The sequence below is a fragment of the Hemiscyllium ocellatum genome, chromosome 18 (assembly GCF_020745735.1).
Source record: "Hemiscyllium ocellatum isolate sHemOce1 chromosome 18, sHemOce1.pat.X.cur, whole genome shotgun sequence".
Classification (NCBI taxonomy): Eukaryota; Metazoa; Chordata; class Chondrichthyes; order Orectolobiformes; family Hemiscylliidae; genus Hemiscyllium; species Hemiscyllium ocellatum.
Window position 1 is genome coordinate 74,274,291 of NC_083418.1, and position 13,480 is coordinate 74,287,770.

Here is a 13,480-nt window from a genome sequence, read left to right on the forward strand (position 1 = left end):
ATTGAGGACCTGGCAAATGCTGCTATGAGGGATCTCAGCTCCAAAGTAGAGCTTCGAGAGTTCTGGACAGTGCAGAAATCTTGGATTTCCCATTAACTGCCTCTTTGAGTGAGACTAGGAGATGGATCCAGAAGACACACGTCATGTTCCCTTGCACATTCTGAACTTCTAAAACATTGTGGGCCACTTGTCCACATTGGCTGTAAGACGCTAAAACATCTGTCTGCTTTATTCGCCTTCTCCACTTTCAGGGAAGGGTTAACTTAGATGGATGATTTTGCAGGGTGAAAATCATCAGTCTTGTCCCATGGTTTGGGTAGTATGACAGGATAATATAAACTATGGGAATTTATAGACTATGAGATTAGGATGTCAGAAGATATATGTAGAAATGAGACTTGAATGTGTTCCCAAACATGCCCTCTCTTATTCTCACTTGTATGCAATTCAATGTCCACTCATACAGTAAAATTCTCCAGTAAATTAAGCTGCTCTGACTTAGGGATGCTGCTGATAGAGGTACCAAGCTCCTTAGAGACTGGTCTTTTGCCTCTGTGGTGTTAAGTAGTGTTGAATTAGAAATACTCATGAGGGTCATTTGAGTTGACAGGCAGACAGAGAGGAAACATTCTAACTCATTGTCGGAGTCGAAAACATTTCTAAAATCAAGAGTAGTAAGTTTCTTATGGCAAAGCCTATGCTTTGCTCATGTATTTCCTCTGTAGCCTTCCCATGTCAGCTGAATATGTGTTTTTTTATCCACTTTCAGCAAGCCTGGTCTCTTGCTATGATGTTATATCAATTACATTCCATATTAGTCATAAATGTCTTGCACACATTATTGTGCAGCTAATGTTAGCCTTGTGGTATTACCACTGGACTGTTAATTCAGAGACACCGTTACTGTTCTGGGGACCTATTAGAGGCAGCTCATCCTGCCAGGGCAAATGGTGGAATTTGATTTCAATTTTTAAAAATCTGGGATTAAAAGTCTAAAGGTGACGATTGTCGATTGTCGGAAAAATCCCATCTGGCTCACTTCCGTCTTGCAGGGAAGGAAACTGCCATCCTTACCGTGTGCAGACCCACAGCAATGTCGTTGACTCTTAATTGCCTTCTGGGCAATTAGGGATGGGCAATAAATACTGGTCTAGCCATTAATACCCTCATCAAGTGAATGACTAAACAAAATTGAACAAATTCAAGTTATCTGTCAGTGCATATGGTCCTAATCCTGAGCACATGGTTCTGATGTTCCAGTTTGCCAATCAGAGAAAAGACATCTAATTTTTTGGCGGTTCTGTTTGTTCATTTGGTGCTTTCACCTGATGAGCAAAGATTTCAAGCTTGGTGCACCTACTGAAGCAGCGCACCACAGGATAAAAACAGAGAATGCTGAAGAATCTCAACCAGTCTGGTAGCATCTGTAGAGAGAGAAAAGGAGTTAATGTTTCAAATGCATGTTGCGTCCATTTGGAATTGAAAAGCTAACTCTGTTTCTTTTTGCATATATGCTGCCAGACCCGCTGAGTTTTCCCAGCACTTGCTATGTTTTTGTTTCAGCTATCCAGCATCTGCAGTACTTTGGCTTTAATAAGCATTCCAGAGATGCCTATATTGCACATATTAAGAAAAAAATGGTTCTCTACTGATAGATGCATGCTGTTCACATCCATGTTCGATATAAATATTAGCTCAGTTAGTTTAAACGCTAGAGCCTGGTAAACAATAAAGCCAACAGCATGGGTTCAATCACTTTATTGCCCGTGATAACTCATGAAGGCTCTGTCTTGTCACTTTAACCCACGCATATGGAGTGGCTACCCTCAAGTTATACATTATTAATTATTGCTCTCTAGTGTACACCAGTGCCTGTGGCCCTTCTTGGATTATGGCTCTTTATATTACATCCAGTAAAAAATATAGGCATCTTTTCTCTCTTAAACTGCAGGAATAAGTCACCGCAACATTCCAAACAGTGGATTTCATTCCTGCCTCTCAGAGATGAAGAAAGGCTGTTGCAAAACTCTGCCCTGTTGGGAGTTACAGATTCACACTGCTTTGGGCCAGGCAAGTACTGGAAATACCGAACAGCAATATTGTTTTTGGACAAAGGATCATAAATTATTGAAAAATATCAAAGTAACATGAGCAGTTGCGTCAATGCGACTTTAATTTACAGAAAAGGCACTTGTTCTCACAAACTTGCAGCATTTGCCTGTGTTGTTGGTTTTTTGCTGCTGTTTACCATTATTTACTTATCTATGCTATTTAACTCTGTGATCTGCCTGTATTGCTCACAAGAAAAACCTTTTCACTGTGCCTTAGTACACGTGACAATAAATTCAATTCAATTCAATTCATTTGCACCTATGGCCTTGCAGTGGAGAAATTAGGGCAAATGTTAATATGAGTATTTAGAGTTGTTTGTTTGTTTGCTGTTAATTGTGAAAATTCTGGCATTATTGTTACCTGCATTTTTCAAGGGTTTGGCAGGTTAGTTGCTGGGAGATTGTCTCCCGTGGCTGGGTACTCTGTAACTAGGAATTGGATTTTACAGTATTCTTCACTGTGTGTATTCAGTAGGCAGAGAGCATATGTCTGGTTGAAGAGCTTCAGGGCAGAGGAATTGACCTGGGAGTTGCAGTGGGAGAGGGACTCCCATAGATTCTTGTAGAGAGAGGAGGAAAACTTCTTCAAGGGAGGCCACAACATGGTTGAAGAGCTTCACGGCAGAGGCAATGACCTGGGAGTTGCAGTGCACAACATTCGCTGCACTTTGGATGCTGCCTGAACTGCTGTGCTTTTCCAGCACCACTGATCCGGCATATGTCTGGTGGCAGCTCCACAGTTTTCCCTTCCACCTCAGTCTCTATAACACAGCAGATGCTGAGGAAGGGCAAGATGGCAACATAACCCCCACCTCACTGAGTACAGTGAGTGAGTGAAACATTCAAAAGCTAGCTCACCCCCAGTCCTATCAATGTGCCTAAGTGGCCATATATTGCTCCATTAAAGTCTTCCATCCATCTCCGCTGGACAATTGCAAGCTGCCAAAGGTCAGAATCCCCTTTTATAATCAAATTTGTAAAGTGGGCAGAAAGGGGAGACCAATCATTCATTCGAGCTGGGGACTTGGCTATGTCAAGGGTACACTCACTCCCAAGCCATTAATTTCCACTTTGCATCTCCCTACCTAAACCTCCAAAATCCATCTCCTCACTCTGCCCTCCCCACTGAGACTCCCCATCTCACCCCCTCCAAATTGTTGAACCCTTATCATATCATCTTCACCTTCAGACAGGCACCCCTTGAGGATGAGACTTGCCTCTCTAAGAGGGTAAAGTCTGACCCTCATTTTACTCAGGTCACACACAGTGTGCTATTCCAGAGGGTGGCTACTGTTTGAAAATGACTTTCCTTCCCAGGGTTAAATATCCCCTCTCCCCACACCTCTCCTGCACTTCTCCACCCCCAAAGGAAATCTGACTCTGAGTGTCATGGTGTCAGGATAAGCAGTCAGCCTTAGTGCAAGCCTTATGTGTTCAACGCAAAATTACTTAATTCTCACTCTGAGAAAGATCTCAGAAAGGGGCTATTTCTTTAAGGTAGCTCAATGACATTTAATACATTCGGTAACATTAAGTATTAGAGGTCTCCATCTTATTCTCAGTGTTGCTAGTCAGTGAGTCTGTGAGCTAGCAGTCAACCAGTCTGTTTGTAAATTAGTTAGTCAGCTATGTATGTAATAAACTAGTAATCTAAGCAAGCATATAACCCAAACTGTATATATATATATAAGTCTGAGAGGACATATTAGTGTGCATGATTCATTGTCAATAAATTTCCAGATATCTGGCTCAATGTGAATCTGACTTTCTGTTGAATATATTACATGGGTTGACATATTGAAAACCACAAACACATCAACTGTGTCAGAGATTTTAACACTCGCCAATCAAATTCCATCAACAAAATTAGCTTATATCACACTGTCTACTTAACATATGATATGTAGAACATCTTCACAGTAAATAGAAGGTTCCAGCACTGTTGTAAGACTTTGGCAATGTAGCTTTTTAAAACAAAAATCACTAAACACACAATTCACATAATTGACAGAAGCTTTAGAGGCCTCAAAAATTCAACTATTTCTCAGTCATCTGCTAATATAAGCACACAAATTTGATGAGACTAAACTATGGACGAATTCTGACAATTCTTGTCAGGACTAAGTGCTATTTCCAATGAAGTATGAATATGCTTGCTGATAAGTTACTTTAAAAAAAACTAAATGGGCAAAATCATCAGTGAAATACGAATAGGTAATGTGCTTGAAAACAACAATGAAACTTTCATTTTATTAACCTATCAAAATGATTCCAAGGCAAATTGATTTCTATTAAAATATAAAAGCACAATTGGCTCAGAGGGAGAGATTTAGAAAATCTATCAGTGTATTACTGTAGATTGTTCCTTAAAGAAAAGAATATTAAAACAGAATTTGAAACATTATTGTTCAATGATATCTGTCAGGCAGTGATTTTCTTTTCTCTGCAGCAACATAACAACCTTAGCTTCAGGAATTCAGTTCAGTATAAAAGCAACACATCTTAAACATAAAATAGTTCATTTTAGGTTTTGTTTAAAGGGAAGCATATATGCTTTGTATACATTCGAGTGTTGGCATTTAATGGATAATGCACAAGGTGTCATGTACCAAATCATCAGGAACAATAACAATAAGAATTTATACCTGTATAGAATCTTTAAATTAAGAAGATGTCCCAAGGAGCTTCACAATTGTACTTTAAGGCAAACCCACATCAAGTATTATTAAGGTGATAGGGAAAAGGTTTAGTCAAATAATTCTAAGTTCTGAGGAGTGTCTCAGAGATGGAAAAAGAAGTAGTGAGATGAAGAAGTTTAGAAAGAAATTTCTCAGCATAGGGCCTAGATAGGTAAAGATTGCAACAATTAAATCAAGGGTGTTTAAGAGGTCAAAATTCTAATGAAGGGCTTTTGCCCAAAATGTTGATTTTCCTGCTCCTCGAATGCTGGCTGACCTGCTGTGCTTTTCCAGCACCACTCTAATCTGAGTAGATTAATCTCAGAGTTGTATTGATGAAGCAAAGCATAGAAAAGGAAGGAGCTAAGTCACAGAAGGTTTGAGAAAAAAAGACTAAGATTTGAAACTTGAGGCGATGTCTAACCAGGCATCAGAGTAGGACAATAAGCAGAAAGGTTCAATAACTTAGCAGAATTTGGTTCAAATAAGGACTTGGGCTACCAAGTTCTAAATGACCTTCAAGAAGAGTGATAACTGTCCAAGGATGATGGCAAGATTGTGTTGGAATAGTCAGAAACTGAGGTAACAAAGGTATGGATGAATGTTTGAACAACAGTTGAGTTAATGGAGGGTTATTGACCTGATCTTTGTTTCTCTCTTCATTGATGCTGCCCAAACTCCTGAGCATTTCTAGCATTTTCTATTTATACACCTGGTTCAGGCAGCTGCCAGCAGAAGGAATGGAATTGATAACTAGGAAATGGACTTTGTAATGAAGAAAGCAACCATGGCCTTTCTAATATTTGAATTGGAGGAGACATCTGGATTATGTACAGGTTGATAACAATGGTGGGACATACTGCTGGATGTCATCAGTGTACATGAGAAAATCAACACTGCATTTTCAGATGATGTCGACGAGGGTAGTTATAGATTAAAATTAGGAGGGGACTTTGGTTGGACTCTTGAGTCATACTAACAAAGTGGTAAGAGGAGTTAAGGAAAATAGGACAACCATTATTTCATATGTACATATGGAGGGGAAGCATGAACACTTTGAAGTGTAAAGCTCACTCTAATGGGTTATACAAAACCGTCACACTTTATACAAATTGCAGATTACAATTCCCAAACATCAATGACCATGTGTGTCATATTATCTTTGTTTTCCCATATTATCTGTTCCTTACCTAAGGCCCTTGATACTGTGGCTGCTACAGGACAAGCCTTAACAGTCTTCATGTCTCATTTGTTTTTCATTTCTCTGTATATCTTTGGTTCCCACAAGCTTTGCTAGCTTTCCTTAATACTGACAATATGGGTAAAGCTTTAACCCTTACCTAACTGAAACTGATTCAACCCCTTCAGTTGATATAAGAGGTAACAGTGCAGAGGTGGGAAGAAAAACAGTTGCAGGTGATACAGAGTGCATCCAGACTGTTGTTGGTTCTGATATAACGCGGTCGTCCCGTTCAGGTGTGATCTCACATTATAAGAGAATTGCTGAATAGCCATGATACTTAAACCAATGGGAACAGAATCGCATTATAGCCAATACAGGTAAGGAAAGGTTACATTCTACAAATAACTGTCTGAATTCTTTAATTGTGTTAAAGCCAGTTTGAGTTGAAGAAACATGTGTTATACAGAACTGACTGTACTGTGAAATCGTAGATTCATTCGCTGAACTGATGTGTTTTTCTGCAGATGTCTCATCACCTCATTAGGTGACATCATCAGTGGACCTCCAGACCCCAACCACAGCCAAGCTATAAGTCTAGACTGTACTGTGTGGAGTATTGGTCACATTATTTCAGGAAGGATGTAGATGTATCTGAAGAAGTTCAGAGAAGGCTTACAGACTAAAACCTGAAATGAGAGCATTGACTTATGAGGAAAGGTTGGACAGACTAGTCTTGTATCCATTGGACTTTAGAAAGTTAATAGGTAACTCAATTGAAACATACAAAATGCTGAGGGGCCTTTACAGAGGTAGATGTGGAAAGGACATTTCCTCAAATGAGGGAATCTAGAACTAAGGATCATTGTTTAAAAATCTGGGGTTATACATTTAAAACCAGGGTGGAACCATTCACCACAACAAATTCGCCGCCGCCAATTAGCCTTTCACCGCCGAGGATGCTTAGCCACCGCCCATTGGCCGCTGAAGACAATTTGCCACCGCAAGTATTTGTAACTCATTTTTATATATAAACCAATAAAATTATATTTATTTTACCTTTTTTTTATCAATATGTAGTATGTTGTTGTATAAATAAAGGGGACTGAGAAGTATGAAAGAACAGGTGGGACGGAAAACAGTCAGTATATATATATATATATATATATTCGGTGGCGAGTAGTCTCCAGAGGTCAAACGAACCCAGTGGAGAAACGCTGCTGGAGAACCAGCAGTGGCTAATCATCAGCGGCAAATCTGCCGTGGTGAATCGTCACCAACCCTTTAAAACAGAGACAAGGGGAATTTATTCTCTCAAAGAGTGCAACCAGGCTTTGCAAGTCTCTTCCTTAAAAGGTGGTGAAAGCAAAGTCCTTCAATATTTTCTGTTCACGAAGAGTAGGCAGAAATGTAGATTTGAGGTTACGATATGATCAACCATAATCTTATTGAAGGTGTACCTAGTCTTCTAATCTGTACGTTCATTGTTGCTGCTGTAATTCTGACTAGATGACTAGAAGTCTATCTGCACTGGAGCAGATAGCACTGTCGCACTTCCCACCCATGTACTGTTACCTCTTAAAGCAACTGAAGGAGTTGAATCAGTTTCAGTTAGGAAAGTGTTAAAGCTTTAGTCATGTGGACTCGTTGGGCCAAAGGGACTGTTTCCAACTGTAGGGAATCTAATCTAATCTAATCTAATCTAATCTAATCTAATATCATTAGTAATAAGGAAAGCTAGCAAAGCTTTTTTTTTGTAGAAATAAGCATTCTCACCCAGCTGGACAGTTGAGGAGAGACACTGGAAAGGAAATCATAAGTTCGCCGAGTTGGGAGTTTTTGTTGCAAACGTTTCGTCCCCTTTCTAGGTGACATCTTCAGTGCTTGGGAGCCTCCTGTACAAGGTATTCACCAAAAACGGATACCCGTGCAATTTCATCACCAGATGCCTTAGGGAAAGACAACGAAATGAGGACATGCCACAACCCAAAGGACTGGCCACACTCCCATATATCAGAAGCATTTCTGAACTGACAGCCAGACTGCTGCGACCACTAGGACTCATAACAGCACACAAACCAACAGCCACTCTCAGACAACAACTCACCAGGACAAAGGACCCGATACCCAGCATGAGCAAAACCAATGTGGTTTACAAAATCCCATGCAAGGACTGCGCAAAACACTACATAGGACAAACAGGAAGACAGCTAACAACCCGCATCCATGAACACCAACTAGCCACGAAACGACACGACCAGCTATTCCTAGTAGCCATACACTCAGATGACAAACAACACGAATTCGATTGGGACAACACCACTATTATAGGGCAAGCCAAACAGAGAACAGCCAGGGAATTCCTAGAGGTATGGCACACATCCACAAATTCTATCAACAGACACATCAACCTGGACCCAATATACCGACCACTGCAGCGGACAGCAACTGACAACCGGAAGCGGCAGATTCAAACCACTATAAATGCCGGAGGAATCAGCACAGAAGCACTTCACAGGAGGCTCCCAAGCACTGAAGATGTCACCTAGACAGGGGACGAAACGTTTGCAACAAAAACTCCCAGCTCGGCCAACAGAACCACAACAGGAAATCATAAGAATTGCTACAGTGCAGGTAGAGGTCATTTGGTCCATCAGAGCTGCACCAACCCTCTTAAGAGCATCCCATCATCCACATTTACCATAGCTGACCCACCTAAACTGCACTACAGGGCAATTTAGCATGGCCAATCCATCTCACCTGCATATCTTTGGACTATGGAAGGAAACCAGATCACCTGACAGAAACCCATGCAGACACGGGGAGACGTGCAAACTCCCACAGACAGCTGCCCGAGGCTGGAATCAAGCCCAGGTCCCTGACGCTGTGAGGCAGCAGTGCTAACCACCATGCCACCATACTATCCCTGGTGTGGGGTCAATTGTATCAGAGCTACAGTCAAGTCAAGTAGGCAAAGCAGAGATAGAATATGATGGTTTCAGTCACTTAGGAAGCCATTAATCAGATTTTAATGAAACTAACTAATGGCTTTCCATATAGTCCTGTGGTTAGATTATAAATGGGGATCCAGTAGGCTACATTCTCGTTGCTTTTTTTTGTGTTGAGTCTTGGGGCATTAAGGATCCTTTCAAGACCAGATTTATTACCTATTACTTGTTACTTGTTGTTCCAATAGACAAACAAATTATAATGGAATCCTATTGTATACAATCATTTTGAAAGGCAAAGTATATTTATCAATGTCATTTCACTGATGACTGAGCACTACATCTGCCAGAGTTGCTGTTTTATGAGTTGGTGCTATGGCCAATAACATTATACCTTGTGCCTCTGCTACAGTGGTTTGAATTCATCCGAGGCTGAGGGGATGACAGTAGACTTTCTGTCCCAGCTGTGTGACTCTTAAAATGCTTTCTGAACCCGTCCTTGAGGACAAAACTTCACGGTTCACAGCAAGTCTGTAATTTCACACTAATTAGTGCAAAATTAGCATGTTAGAGATGGAAATGTTCCATCAGAAGGGTTACATTTGAGTGCAGCATCTTTTAAAGCATTGTACAGAGAATAAGAGTTGGGCTGTTCATTCACCCTGCTAGTTTCATGACACCAATATTTCTGGTAACTATCATCAACTAAGCACAACATTGGACATACATACATTTATGAAACTCAGTTTCAAGGCTTTTTAATGGAATACCATATTCATAGTAGGGGTGTTTTTTGTAAGCAGCATAAAATAAAATGACTGTGCTCTGCTGACACCAGCTTTATGAATATATTTATTTTACCACTCATAACACGACCAACACAATTGCCAGAAGTTTCGGTCTATTTTACTCTTTAAAGCCAGTGAGAGCTAATGTTTTACAGTAAAGTCTAGGCCAATCATATCTCTCTTGCTTTTTTTTCCCTTGCTTATGCTATTTATTCTGATTCATCTGGGACTTCAAGAGGAACAGGGTCAAGGAGTTGTCTGAAATTGTTAATGTCGTTTCCTAATCAACCAGTAGAGCTTAAGATGAGAGGAAAGTGGAAGTTTCAGAGGTGACGTCTGCAGCACTTTTAACACTGACAGAAAGTAAGCTGTTTGTAGAGATAGCTGTTGAGCTTTGCATAATGCTTACAAGAAATGTCAGAATTCCTCCATGTACTTAAAACACATAAACCTGACTACTGAAATTCCCACGTATTCTTGGAAATTAGAGGCCCTTATTTTTAGGCAGTAGTGAGTCATTATCAGGGAAAAAAATTACTTGTTACCTGTCCAATTAGTTTTTAAAATGTGCAATACAGTCTCCATGCCAACACCCCACCTCCAACATAGTCTCTTTTCTCCTGTGTGCCACTTCTGAAAAATGTCAATCAAGAACCATCTGTCCTCCTTATGATAAGCCTTCAAGCATACAAAAGAGTCAAGCTGAGCACTGATTGCAGATGTTTAAGGGTCTCTTTAAAGAACACCACATCCAATAAGACACTTGCAGAGTGGAGTATGTTTATTCGGATGCATCCTGAGAGCTTGCTTCACATACCATCAAGCACTTTGCCTCCAGCCCATGCGCAAAACTCCACTGTTCATTGTCAGATCTATCTGACCATGACTCTAAGCAAGGGGGAGCTGATTTTTATTTTTGTTCACTTGTAGCACATGGGCATCGCTGACTGGCCAGAATTTGTATTGTCCGTCCCTGGTTGCCCTTCAGAAGGTGCTGGTGAGCTGCTGTCTTGAACCACTGTAGTCCACATGTTGTATGTTGATCCACAGTGCCCATAAGGATGTAATTCTGGGATTTTGAACCAGTGACAATGAAGTAAAGACAATATATTTCCAAGTCAGGTCGGTGAGTGACTTGGAGGGAAATTTGAACATTATGGTATTCCCATATATCTGTTGCCCTTTTTCCTGCTATATGGAAGGATGGGTTTGGAAGGTGCTATCTAAGGATCTTTGGTGAATTTCTGCATTGGACCTTGTAGGCAGTGTACACTGTTACTACCAATGGTCAAGGAAGTGAATGCTTGGGGAAGTGGTGCCAATCAAGAAGGCTACTTTGTCCTGTATGGTGGCAAGCTTCTTGAGTGTTGTTGAAGTTGCACCCATCCAGGTAAGTGGGGAGTATTCCATCACACTCTTGACTTGTGTCTTATTGATCATGGACAGACTTTGACGAGTCAGGAGGTGAGTAACCTACTGTAGTATTCCGAGCTTCTGAGCAGGTCTTGTAATCCCCCTGTTTATGTGATGAGTTCAGTTGTGTTGATGGTAACCACAAGGCTGTTGTCAGTGGAGATTCAGTGATGGTAACACTATTGAATATCAAGGAGTGGTGATCTCATCAGAGATGATCATTGCCTGGTATTAGTGTGGTGCCAATGTTACTTGCCACTTGTCAGCCCAAACCTGGATATTGTCCAGATCTTGTTGCATTTGAACATGAACTGTTTCAGTGTCTGAGGAGTCACGAATGGTGCTGAACGTTGTGCTATCGTTGGTGAACATCTCCACTTCTGACCTCATGATGGAGGGAAGGTCATTGACAAAGCAGCTGAAGCTGGTTGGGCCTAGGACATTTCCCTGTAGAAATGTCCTGGAGCTGAGATGACCAACCTCAATAACCACAACAACCCTCCGATGTGCCAGGTATGACTGTAACCAGTGGAGAGTTTGCCCCCTGATATACATCGATACCAGTTTTGCTTGGGCTCCTTGATGCCAAACTCATCAAATGTGGCCTTGATGTCAAAGGCTGTTACTCTCATCTCACCTCTGGAATTCAGCTGTTTTATCTACGCTTGAACAAAGGCTGATTATTTAAATATTTAATTTAAAATATTCCACAATATTTAAAATGTGGTCTCATCAGTGCCCTATATCACTGAACATAATATCCTTAATTGTTTAATTCCTCTGACCATAAAGGGCAGTTTTCCCTTAGCCTCCCTAATTACTTGCTGTATCTGTGTACAAACCTCTTGTGACTAATGCACTAGAACAACTAGACCTCTGTTCACTTTTGAATTCTGCAGTTGCTCTCCATTGAGAGGGTAGAATCATGGAATCATAGAGTTGCACAGCATGGAAACAGACCCTTCGCTCCAACGCATTACATGCCGGCCATGTTCCCAAATGAAACTACCTGTCTACGTTTCGCTCCATTCCACCAAACCTTTCCTATTCATATAGTTATCTAAATGTTTTTTAAATATTGTAACAATACCTGCCTCTGTCACTTCCTCTGGAAGTTAATTTCATGCACTAACCATTTATTGTTCTTCCTGCTATAGTGAACAACTTCATATTTTCCTACACTATACACACTATTTTTGCCGAGTCATTTAGTTTATACATATCAGTCTGTACCCACTTTGTCATTTTCTGATCATATGTTCTTACTTATATTTGTATGATCTGCATATTTAGCTTCAATTCATTCATTCAAGTCATTGATATAATTTTTGAAAAGTTGATGAACCAGCTCAAAACCCTATGGGATACAACCTGTCACTGCCTATTATGATAAAAAAAATACCCATTTCAGCATTTGAAATAAAACAGAAAGTGCTAGAGAATCTCAGCAAGTCTGGTAGCATCTGTGGAAAGAAGACAAAATTAAAATTTTGAGTCTGGTGACTCTTGGACAGTCACTGGACTCAAAACATTAACTCTGTTTCTTTCACCACAGATGCTGCCAGACCTGCTGAGCTTCTTCAGCACTTTCTGTTTTTATTTCAGATTTCCAGCTTTTACTTCAAGATATACATGCGCTCTGTTTTCTGCCAACCAGCCAATCTTCTACCCAATATTTCAGTATGTTACCCATGCACCATGACCTTTGTATAAAAATCTCTTATGTGGAACCTGGAAGACCCCCTTTACATTGACCCGCACATATGTTTTCATTGTCCTTTGGAAGCAATACCTATTGAATTCTTCTTAATCTGACCTTTATGTTGGAAAGACTTTTGCTTCTGCTCCAAAATGAGGAAAAGATACATATTCATAAAATTAATAATTTCCATTTGTTGGATAGAAGGTTAGACTCAAAAAGACATGGAAAGAGGGAATCAGATCTGTTATCTTATCAACCAATATAGTGGCATTCCCCATTCCATGTTTGTTGAGGTTAGCTTTGCATTTGTAATCCTTGAGCTCATTCGTGTGATCAAGATATGTAAAGTTAATGTAGTGCTGCAACAGGTTGTGAATACCAATGATAATTATGTTTCTGAATAACTGAGTAACAATTTAGTTCCTTTCTTTGACTAGATGATCTCTCAGTTGAGTCAAATATTACCAACAAGGTCTCAAACCATCTGTGACTTCATTTTCATTTGTTCTGATTTGCCTTCCTCTTAAGCTATGTTATTTAACAATAAGTGGGTATATTGGGAATGGTATATTACCCAAATATCATTTTAACTTCTCATTAACTGAATGTTGACTGTTAAAATTGAGTTGCTAAGAAAAGAGACAGCTGTTTTGAACTGAA